This window comes from Hibiscus syriacus, unplaced genomic scaffold (genome assembly GCF_006381635.1).
Source record: "Hibiscus syriacus cultivar Baekdansim isolate YM2019G1 unplaced genomic scaffold, ASM638163v2 tig00117034_pilon, whole genome shotgun sequence".
Taxonomy (NCBI): domain Eukaryota; kingdom Viridiplantae; phylum Streptophyta; class Magnoliopsida; order Malvales; family Malvaceae; genus Hibiscus; species Hibiscus syriacus.
In genome coordinates this window covers 3,830,467-3,842,341 of record NW_024063533.1, presented here as the reverse complement: position 1 = coordinate 3,842,341, position 11,875 = coordinate 3,830,467, and the positions used below count along the sequence as shown (strand labels likewise).

At 35.0% G+C, this 11,875-nt stretch overlaps 1 pseudogene; it reads left to right on the top strand.

The window, feature by feature from the left end:
* Nucleotides 1-294: 294 nt before the first annotated feature.
* On the top strand, nt 295-10,795 carry LOC120196727 (annotated as a pseudogene).
* Nucleotides 10,796-11,875: the final 1,080 nt, after the last annotated feature.

Below are 11,875 nucleotides of genomic sequence, written 5' to 3'. Positions count from 1 at the left end.
TATGAATGATTTATGACTTACAATAATGTGTGTCATATTTAATAGTCATAATCCAAAAAATTTAGAAAACACTCGGAGTACACTTTTGATTGTATGTCATCTCTAAAAGTCGTCTTTTAATTTCCCCCCATAATTTTCATCACGTACGCAAGCTATCCCGCTGTAAAATTTCAAAGCCTATATTTCCTCTGTCTTCATACACAACAAATCTATCTCTGTTCGTACAATCCCCTCACCACGTCATTGTTATATCCCCTCCCCAAATCTTTTATTTTTCTTGGAGAGTTAATAATAATGGCGGTTGGTTAAGAAGTAGCAATATCACTCGATGGTGTGAGGTACAAGAACGTGATGATGTTAAAGAAGCTTAACACTGCTATCTTCCCCATTCATTACAACGAAAAGTACTACGCCTATGCTCTAGCTTCCGGCGAATTCACAAAGCTTGGTTTGCCTCTTTTTCTCCACCCAATCTTTTCTGGGTTTTCGTTATTTTCTTTAGAAAGCATGTTATTCTCCCGTTGTTGTGTTCGATTCTTGTTTGGGTTTTTTTCTTCGCAATTGTTTCTTTTTGAATCTTGGGGTTTTCTTTGTTGTTCTTCTGTATATTTCATCTAATGGAAAATTTATCGGCGTTCTTTAGTAAATTAAGGAATTTAAGCTGTTGGTCTTGATTTATGCCTTCATTTCTCTTGTTTTTTGTTCTTTGCATTGGTTAATTGTTGGTCTTTTATGGTTTGATTTACATTGACTTTTGATGATCTACAATAGTTTTATTTTTGTAAGAACATAAGACAACGAAGTGAGCATGTTAAAACAATGTTGAAGAAAATGAAAGCTTTCCAAGAATGTTAAACATTGTATGAATTTTTTCAGAGGAACTTGCAAGTCTTTTACTTGAAGTTGCAGAAAAACCTTATAAACTTGAAAAAATCACTCCAACTTTTAATACAGTGCCAAATAGGTGTTGAACTTACTAAGCCAATTTTCCTTCTTCCACTCTCTAATGGTTAGACACACCAGAGAGGAATTAATTACCGACACATTCATCTCTTGCAATAGTTGGCAAGTTATCAGTCTAATTGAGGTTGTTGGATATATTGATGTTATCAAGGAGTTATTTTATATACATAATAAATCTTACAACTGACCTACTATTTTAGTGGAAAAACTGTAAAAGGATAGGAAGTGCGATTGTTGTGTTAACACCTGACATGTCTGATGTTTTGTCGCATGTTTTTGTCTGAACAAAAAATTGCAAGGTAAATACCTGGTTGTTTGAGATTTCTCTGTAATTGATAATTGGTTGTGTAGTAAGATGTGCATAACTCTAACTGCATGTTTGCTTTGCTACATACGTTTATCCTAATATTTTATCTGATCTCAAAGAAAAGAAAGGAAAGTTGTTGCGCCTAAAACCTTCTTCTGCAAATGTAGTTCATAGATAGTGCAATATGTACCTTAAATTATGAACTTGTCGAAAACATCATGTAACCATGAGGTGATGTTAAACAAACTCCTTGTTTTTATATAAGAAAAGATAATTTGGTTCTTGCTCTCTTTCATGTATTCATTCAGTGAGGTGAAGCAAAGTGAGTTAGCTAATTCAAGATCAAGCAACTTGAACGGAGATGTTCCATCATCTATCACTTTGGTCAAAAAGAAGTTTGCTAGTAAATATGCCATATCAGCCAAGGAGTTTACACCTGAAATGGTTAGGCTTGCAAAATATTATTCACTTTATCTCCAAATTTTTATTTGTTCATCTTAACCTACTTAGTTACAATGAGATTGAGTATTGAACCTTCTATACCTCTCCATGTTGCTATATCTCTGAACTATGTTTACGAATGGCATGTCTAATTTATACATGGGGACATTTCTCTCTCTCCTAAATTGGTGCTAAATCACAGAATATCTCATATCTGAAAGGAAAAGTGCCATCTTGGGTTGGGATACCCACATCAGTTGCCCTTCCATTTGGAGTATTTGAGAAGGTTCTTGTAGATAAACTAAACAAGGTTATAATAGTTCTAAACTTCAATAATATCTCACTGAAAGGAAATGAAGGTAACACTAGCAGTGATGAACTAGAAAGAAAATGAAAAGGAGAATCAAAGCAAAAGGGAGAAGACGAACACTGTAAAACTTTACTGAAATGAAAGAAAATGAATACAAGGCTCAAAAGAACAAAAAAAATAATACTTCACACACTGAGTCATGAATAGTGGATAGGCCCACTATATAACACCAAGCTTAATTGATTAGCCCAACTAACCAGAAACGGCTCAACTAATCAAAAACGGTTATAACAACTCAACCAGAAACAGTTACAGCTAATCAACTGTAGATAACTGCATTTTATACTCTAATATTCTATTTGTTTTCTACTGATCTGAATTGCCAATTCAATATTTTCCTAACAACTTCAGACTTGCTTGACATGACTGGTACCACTAATCTCAGCCCAAACTTTTACACCAAGACGAGAGCGCATATCACCAAACATTGCAGGTGGCAACGGTTTGGTGAGTATATCAGCTACCTGTTCTGCAGAAGGAACAAAGTTAAAACTAAGTTGTTCAGTCAAAACTGTTTCCCTCACAAAGTGATTGTCAATTTCTACATGCTTTATGCGAGCATGATGCATTGGATTTACTGCCATAGAGATTGTAGACGTGTTATCACACCATACAACTGTCTTTCCAGTTACATTAATTCCTACTTCACCAAGTAGCTGCTCAATCCAAACCAACTCAGAAACAGAATTAGCAAGACTCCTATACTCTGCTTCTGATGTAGATCTGGAGACAACACTTTGCTTCTTAGAGCACCATGCAATTGGATTACCTCCAAGGTATACACAGTAGCCTGTTGTGGATCGTCTTTCTTCCACCGAGGCTGCCCAGTCTGCATCAGTGTAACAGACAAAACTGAAATTTTTAGTTTGTGAGAAAAACATCCCATACTCAAGTGTCCCACTAAGATACCTCAATATACGTTTCACTTCCCTCCAATGAGTATCACATGGACTGTTCATGTACTGACTAACCTTAGTAACAACATAGGCTATGTCAGGTCTTGTTAAGCATATATACTGCAAACCTCCCATAATACTATGATAAAGATGGACATCACCAAACAACTCTCCATCATTGGCCTTGAGTTTAGGAGCAATAACCATGAGAGTAGGAGTGGGAGTTGACTCATCTAGGCTTGACCTCTTTAGTAGCTCAGAGATATACTTCTTTTGATTCAAGAACAAGCCTCTCTGAGAATGTTCAACTTGCATTCCAAGAAACAACTCTAGTTGACCCAAATCTTTAAGAGAGAACTCATTGTTAATCGCTTGCACTACGGCATCTACTTCTATCACCTGAATTCCCGTGATAACTATATCATCTACATATACCATTAACAACACTTGAGAACATGCTAAGTTTCTGATAAACAAATAAGAATCAGTTTTTGAAACAACAAAGTTCAGGCTTTCAATCAGAAACTTTCTAAAGGTCTCAAATCATGCTCTAGGTGCTTGTCTAAGCCCATAAAGAGCCTTCTTCAAGCAACATACCAGCTCCTTCCCATCTTCACTTCTTTGCTCAAATCCTGGAGGTTGACACATGTATATTTCCTCAGTTAGCCTCCCATTAAGGAATGCATTGTTGATGTCAATTTGTCTAAGTGGCCAATCTTTCATGAAGCAACTGCCAGTATAGTTCTTATTGTACTCGCTCGAACCACTAGACTAAACATCTCGGAAAAATCTCTTCCCACTATTTGAGAGTACCCCTTGACCACTATACGAGCCTTAAGCCTTTCAACTGAACCAGCAGGCTTCTTCTTGACTTTAAAAAGCCATTTACAGCCTACTACTTTTCGTGCTGGTGGTAGAGGCTTTAACTCCCTTGTACCATTCTTAATAAGAGCAGCATATTCATTTTGAACAGCCTCACACCAAGCAGGATGTTGCAATACTTTATAGACATTTGCTGGATCTTGAGGACTTGTCTCAACAATCAACACTTTAGGCTTAAAAACACCAGCTTTGCCACGAGTGACCATAGGATGAACATTCTGAACTAGCCGAGGTGGAGATGATGGTGATGATGGTGAAGGTGGTGGTAGTGATGAAGGATGTGGTAATGATGATGGTGATAAATTAGTAGTTTCATTCAGTTATGAGACGTATGGATGAGATGGGGATGAGATGAATTGTTGTGATGAAGGTGATACACGTGGTGAAGATGGTGATATTGATGGTATAGAAGATGGTGAATTTGAATGAGATAAATTTGAAGAAGAAGATGGAGATGTGATGAGTTGTTGTGGTGAAGATGATAATGTCAACGGTATAGTGGATGGTAAGTATGACTTGTGATTGTGTGTGCTAGTAGGAATGGAAAGAAATGAAGGATAAAATAAACTGTTTTGAGAAATATTGTTGACACTTGAATTCTTTCGACTGTTTAAACCTAAGAAACTAGAAACAGTGGGAAAACTTTGGTGTTGCTGATATGGAAACTCATTTTCTTCAAATCTAACATGTCTTGATACGTAGACACGGCCACTAGAGTCTAAACACTTATATACCTTGTGGGTAGGTGAATACCCCCAAGAAGACACAGGTAGAAGAACGAAATTGAAACTTGTGTTGATTATAGGGTTTTAAAAAAGGGTAACACGTGCAACCAAAAATTCTTAAAAAACTGTAATCTGGTGCTTTATAAAAATTTTCTCATATGGTGATATGCCAGACAGCACACGTGTAGGTAACCGATTAATAAGAAAGACAATACTGGAAAAGGAATCATTCCAAAAACTTAAAGGCATACTAGCCTGAGCTAGCATAAAAAAGCTTACCTCAACTATATGTCGATGCCTCCTTTCCACCAACCATTCTGTTATGAAGTATGGGGCATGACAGTTTGTGTATTATACCTTGCTCCTTCATGTAAGGTTGAAGAGATCCAAACTCACCTCCTTCATCAGACTGAAACACCTTTAGCTTGACACCAAATTACCTCTCCACCTGTTTATGAAACTGAAGAAAGACAGATTTAACCTCAGACTTTTGTTTCAGAAAATAAATCCAAGTGTACCTACTGTGTGCATCAGTAAAGGCAACATAATATCTGAAACCATTAGAGTAAACAGGGGCAAGGTCCCACACATCAGATACTATAAGTTCTAGTGACTGTTCATAAACAGCGTGTGAGTCATAGAAGGGTAATTTGTGTGATTTAGCAAGTTGACATGCTTTGCATAACACTTGTTCTTTATTAACATCAGAATGAGTTACATTGTAATGTTTCAATGTAGAAAGTAGCACTTCTTTAGAAGGTTGTCTGAGTCTCTTGTGCCATATATCTACAGACACTCTAGCATTAACAATGTAACAATTTATTGAAGACAAAGAGCTATTATTGGAATTATTAACATGCATTTCATCATAAGTAAACATGCATTTCATCATCAGTAAACATGCAACTGACATTATTATTACTATTATTCATAGCAATATTGAGTTTGTACAACCCTCCATCTTGACTTCCTTTCAATAGCACTTTCTGAGATTTCAGGTCATGAACTTGACAGAAATTAGGATAAAACTCAAGTAGAACCTAATTATCCTGAGTGAATTTGGAAACAGACAGCAGATTTTTAGTAATATTAGGAACATATAGCAGCTTATTTAAGTGAAACTTATTAGAATTAACACAGAAATGTGACTGACTAGTATATTGTATTGGAAGTGAGTTACCATTGCCTACAATTACACTACCTGTTCCAGGGTGAGTGTCTCTAATCTGCAGATTGTTCAAGTCTTTCGTTATGTGATGAGTTGCTCCAGAATCTGGATACCAAGCATTATCATCTACTATCTCAGGTGTAGCTATATAGGCTTGAGAAGTGATTTATGGTTGAGTAACAGCAGTGAACTGGTTTGGATTTCCAATAAGGAATGAAGACATGTTGTAGGAAATTTGAGGTGCATAAAATTAAGGTACAGAAAATTGAGTTGCATAAAATTGAGGTGCAGAAAATCGAGGAATTTGAGGTGCATAACGTGTATAATACACTGGATTATAAGAGTTGAAGTTGTCATTGCTGGGACCATACGAGCTAACATTGGCTTGAATATTGGATTAGCCTTTAGTATTAGTGTTTTGTGTAGGTCGAGAGGATTCATTTTATAGTTCATATCAAATCTATAATAGCATCTTTCAACTAGATGTCCCATCCGATCACACAATTGACATTGTGGTCTAGAGGATGAAAACCGTCCTCGACCTCTGCCCTTATTACTGTTGTTACTGTTATTGAAATTTTGACCAGTATTATCAACAAACTCACCCTTATACTAATATTCAGAATGTGAAGTATCATTGGAGGTCACTTGATCACTTGTAGTTTGAGTAACAACATGAGCACAAGCTGTGACATGATTAAAAGATTGAGATTGTCTAATGTCAGCATCCAGTAATATGGTGTTGACAGACCTTAGATCTGGAGGAGTGGGGGCAGCAGTTATAACAGTGATAACTGACTTAAACTTAGGTGGCAGACCATTTAATATAGCAGTGATGTGTTCATGTTCTGATATTATCTCCCCACAGCTAGTTAAATTGTCACATACATATTTAATTTTCATCAGATAATCTCTCATACTCAGATCTCCCTTTCTCTGTGAATGAAGCATTCTCTTATATGACATCAACCTAGAGGTATTTTTGCCACTGTATAACCTATTAAGAGTATTTTAGATCTCACCAGCAGTATTAAGACCTATGAGATGTGGTAGGACTTCCTCACTAACAGTAGAGAGCAACCAGGAAGCAATTGCTCCATCTTGCTCTTCATAAAGTTAATACTCAGGATTGATACTAAAAACAACATCTCTAGTTACATACTGTGTAGGCCAAGAGATGTTAGAGTCTATGTATTTTTGAAGCCTATGAGTTTTAATAGTAAGGAAAACTTGTTGATGCCATAACAGGTAGTTTTGATCATCTAGGGTCACATTGATTTTCTTAGTAGAAAATAGTCTAGGGTAAACGATAGAAGCAGAGCTAACAGAGTTAAGAGCGTTGTCATCAGTAGTATTTATCATAAAGGAAACAAGCTTTCAACCAGAACAAAATATAAGCAGCAAAATAGGTCTTGAACAACAAGGAAGCAGTATGCCAGATCAACCGAGAATAGTAAACACAAATCGAATAGCAGAATGCCAGATTAATGGAGAGTAGTAACCATAAATTAAAAAACAGTATGCCAAAACAACCGAGAGCAGTAAAGGAGCGATCTCACCATATTTGAAAAACGAAGAGCCAAACAAGGAGTAGTAGAGAAATTGGACGCAAAGACGCAGCCTAAAATCGAAGGAGCAAACCGACAATCAACCGGAGTGCAAAGATCAACGAACTGTGAAGCAAAAGAGCCACTTCACTTCGAAAAGGATTAGGAGTAGTAACCATAAATTGAAAAACAGTATGCCAAAACAACCGAGAGCAGTAAAGGAGCGATCTCACCAGATTTGAAAAATGAAGAGCCAAACAAGGAGTAGCAGAGAAACAGGACGCAAAGACGAGCCTGAAATCAAAGGAGCAAACTGACAATCAACCGGAGTGCAGATATCAATGAACTGTGCTGAGGCCAAGCAAAGGAGCCACTTCACTTCGAAAAGAATTAGGAGCGCAACATTAGGGATTTAGCACCAACTTGAAAATTTAGGGCAAACGAAAAGCACAAAAATCAGGAGCTCCGTGCATAATCGGAAGACAAACGGCCGCAGGAAGTTTAGGCGAATTATACCATGAAAGGAAATGAAGGTAACACTAGCAGTGATGAACTGGAAAGAAAATGAAAAAGAGAATCAAAGCAAAAGGGAGAAGACGAACACTGTAAAACTTTACTGAAATAAAAGAAAATAAATACAAGGCTCAGAAGAACACAAAAAATATTACTTCACACATTGGGTCATGAATAGTGGATAGGCCCACTATATATAACACCAGGCTTAACTGATTAGCCCAACTAACCAGAAACGGCTCAACTAACCAAAAACGGTTATGACAACTCAACCAGAAACAGTTACAACTAATCAGCTGTAGACAACTGCATTTTATACTATAATACTCACTGCTTTTCTAGCGCATGCATCAATGCAATTTGTTTACAACGACTTCATTTTTGGGTTATAATTCTATTTTGAAAGTAGTTTCTTAATAAGTCATTTAGCATTTTTTAACTAAAGGAAACAATTTTGCAACCATTTAATATTCTCTAATGATTTCCATTAACGTGATTATAAAATATGTTCAGTAATGTTATTTTATTTGATTCTTCATGATATTAAATTTTTAAATAATAACTCTTCATTCTAATTACATTATTTAGTATATATGTAGTTATGGTATTATTTTAATAATATTAAATTCTCAGGAAGTGGATGAGAAATTGTAAATTTTGAAGAAAAAGTTAGAAGGAGACTATGGTGTACTTTATTGGTATGTATTTTACTGATTGAGCTTCATATGTTCTTTTCTGTTATGCTTTTAGTCCCTACTTGATATAATCACTAGAAGAGGTGATAATAACTTGAAAATATATTGTTAATTCGTTCTTTAGATGAGAAGTTTTCATATTTCCAAATCCTCTGGCCAAGACGTACTTGACATAGATATTTTTCCCCTGACACACTGCTTCTTGTTCAACAGGGTGCTATATGTATAAGATGGCTGCTCATCGCCATGCTTTTAAAACTTTCAGTCTTTCTTTTTTGGGTTTATTGAAACAAAGAAATGTCTAGATTTAGTTCAATTTATGCCTCAAAAACACTCTTCAGTTCTGTTGTTGTGCTTGTGCTGCCTTGCACTTATATGCTACTGATTGTATTTGGTGCACTTGTTGATTCTACCATGATCTTATGTTTATTATGAAACGTTAATTGATTCATCCCTATCATGCATTTCTTTTGAACTTTTAAGCTATAGGTAATAGTTATAAGTAATTTTTTTCTGGAGAATTTTCAAGTCATAAAATCCCTAGCTAAATATTTCCCAATTCTGAAATTTGCTACTCTGCATTGGAGGGCACTTACTGAGCTTTGATGGTCTATAACACTGAAACTGTAGGAATTTCAAAACATGTTAGTTTTTGGAGAGTATTTATCCTATAACTTTCTTCTGCCTTGGTAATTGCATATTTTTTCTCCTTAATCCTTAGGTCATGCTTAGGGCTGGCAATTATCCATGGGTGAGTGGAATATCCACCCACCCGCCCCGAATAAATGGATGAAAACCCGCTGTGAAACAGATGATTGTCAGGTGATGGATGGATCGGGTGATGGGTCGGGTCGGATATGGATGAAATTTTTTTGACTCATCACCCGCAGCATCCATCCACCCATTAATATATCCATCCATCCATATATATATTATATTATATATATATATATATATATATATTATATTATATATATATATATATTAAAAAATAAACGGATGATTGTAAATATTCTTATTCTCTTAATTTTGACTTTTATCTCATTGAAAATATGTCTAATTTTTTAATATTGGTTTATCCCTATTGATACTAGGATGGAGAGGACTTTTGAGAAGTGATAGTTTATTGATGAAGATTTGAAGATTATATTGGTGTACAAGACTATATAAGATGCATCTATTCACTTGAAAAATGTATCACAAACATAGTGCACAATACTATATAAAATGTGTTCCATTTTGCTTTTGTTTGAATTTGATGAAAATTTATTGTTTATGTTTTGGTTTCTATGAATGTTTGAGTATTAATGTTTGGTTTCTATGAATGTTAGAATAATTTGAGCTTAGGATGTAAAAATAGGTTTTGTTCATAGTATCATCCATTTCTCATCTGCTCCACCCGCAGATGATGGATGGAGCGGATATGGATGAAATTTTTTATGGGTGATGGATGGTGTGGATGGAGATTTGGACCGCGGGTGATGGGACGGATAAAGCTCCACCCGACCCATCTCTGATCCATTGCCAACCCTAGTCATGCTCGATTGAAGTTTTTAGTGACTAGCCTCATCTAATTCTACGATCTTAGCAATGTGTAGAGCATGTTTGAGATGTTTTTTTGTCACAATGCCTTCAACATTTGAAATCAATTACTAGTATGATGCATTTATGGTTAGAAATAATAAATGTTATTGTTTTCAATTTGATGGCTTGAAACAAATTGTGGATGGTTACACATACACACACTCATATATCATATTACACGAGTTGGGGCCTGATGAGAGATTAAGTTGGAAAGTGACATGTATAATTCAAAAGTTAGCATGTTATTCTAACAATCACTCGTTTGCTTGCTAACTCAACATATTACAGTGACATTTGTGTTGCATCAATTGCTTGTCGGATGAAAAACAAGGAAGGTGGGGCCATCTGTGTGTACATCATGACATTGGGTGTTTTAGCACCATATCATGGGCTAGGAATTGGTGAGTTCATACATATGGACCTTTAAATTGTTCTAAGCATCTGAGCATTCTTATTGCTACTCGAGATACTTAACTATCATGAAATCATAATCAATTTGATGCTTAGCTAATTGCCTCAAACATGCTTTTGCTGAAATTACGTTGCCATTGATTCTTTGTAAGAGCCATAGTTTGTTAAAAACCATGTATCATTGTTATTCCGTTTGTCTGAAATGTTTGCTTAAATCTTGAATTTATGCAGGTACTAAGCTATTGAACCATGTTCTTGAGCTTTGTTTAAAGCAACACATATCGGAGATCTAAATGTCAGCATATATAATCCCGAGTTTATTTTTTCATTTGATTATCAATATATTTTAATAACTTAATTTGGTTTTTGGTTTTTATAGAAGATATTGGGTGTTGGTGATGATAGATATGAAAGCAACAAGTTGTTATTATCTTGATTCCTTGGGGCCCACCAATGTCCATAGGCAGTTGAAGCATATTATTGATGCGTAGGTAACATAAATTATCGAAACATTATAATATATTCTTTGATATATTTCATCAATTTTTATAGGACAATGATATTGTACATTGCTCAAAGTGGATCTAACAAAATGATTAGCCTCAATTGGATCAATGTTTTGGTGAGGACTTCGATCGATCATTCCTTGTTTAAATTACAACTTTCATTTTGACTAATCATTTATTGTAAATTATTTGTAGTGTCCCCGTCAGTCGAGAGGTACCAAGTGTGGATATTATGTTTGTAAGTTAATGAAAGAGATAGCCGAGAACGGACTTGAAGTGCTGGTTAATAAGAATGTAAGCAAACTTTTCTGATACACATCTGTCATATCATACATACACATTAGACATACAACTATCATATGGACTTGAAGTAGGATGTTATTCTAAACAAATTAATGAAAGTACTTGTTAGCAAGACTGAAAACTATGAATTCGTGTCGTGATAATGTATATAATTTATATGGGAAGTTTTACTAATTAAATGTGTAAAATATATTTTTACATATGCTTTAAAGAATGCATATGTAAAATTGGTCATTTTAGTACTCTTTGATAGTTATATACTTCACTTTAAATAAGTATAAATTATATACTTATTTCATATTTTTTACTTAGGTTGGCGATGGGAAGGAAGAATACACAGATGATGACATTGATGATATTCGCAAAGAATGGGTATCTTATGTGGCAAACTTTATTATGCCGTGATATTTTTTATTGACATATGATTACAATATTTTTTATAACTTAAGTTAATATATTGAATGCAAATGGATTGCTTATATATAATATGATATATATATATATATTTAGTATTATGAGGCATTAAATGTGATTTAGTTTGATTATTTGTCAATCTACAATATA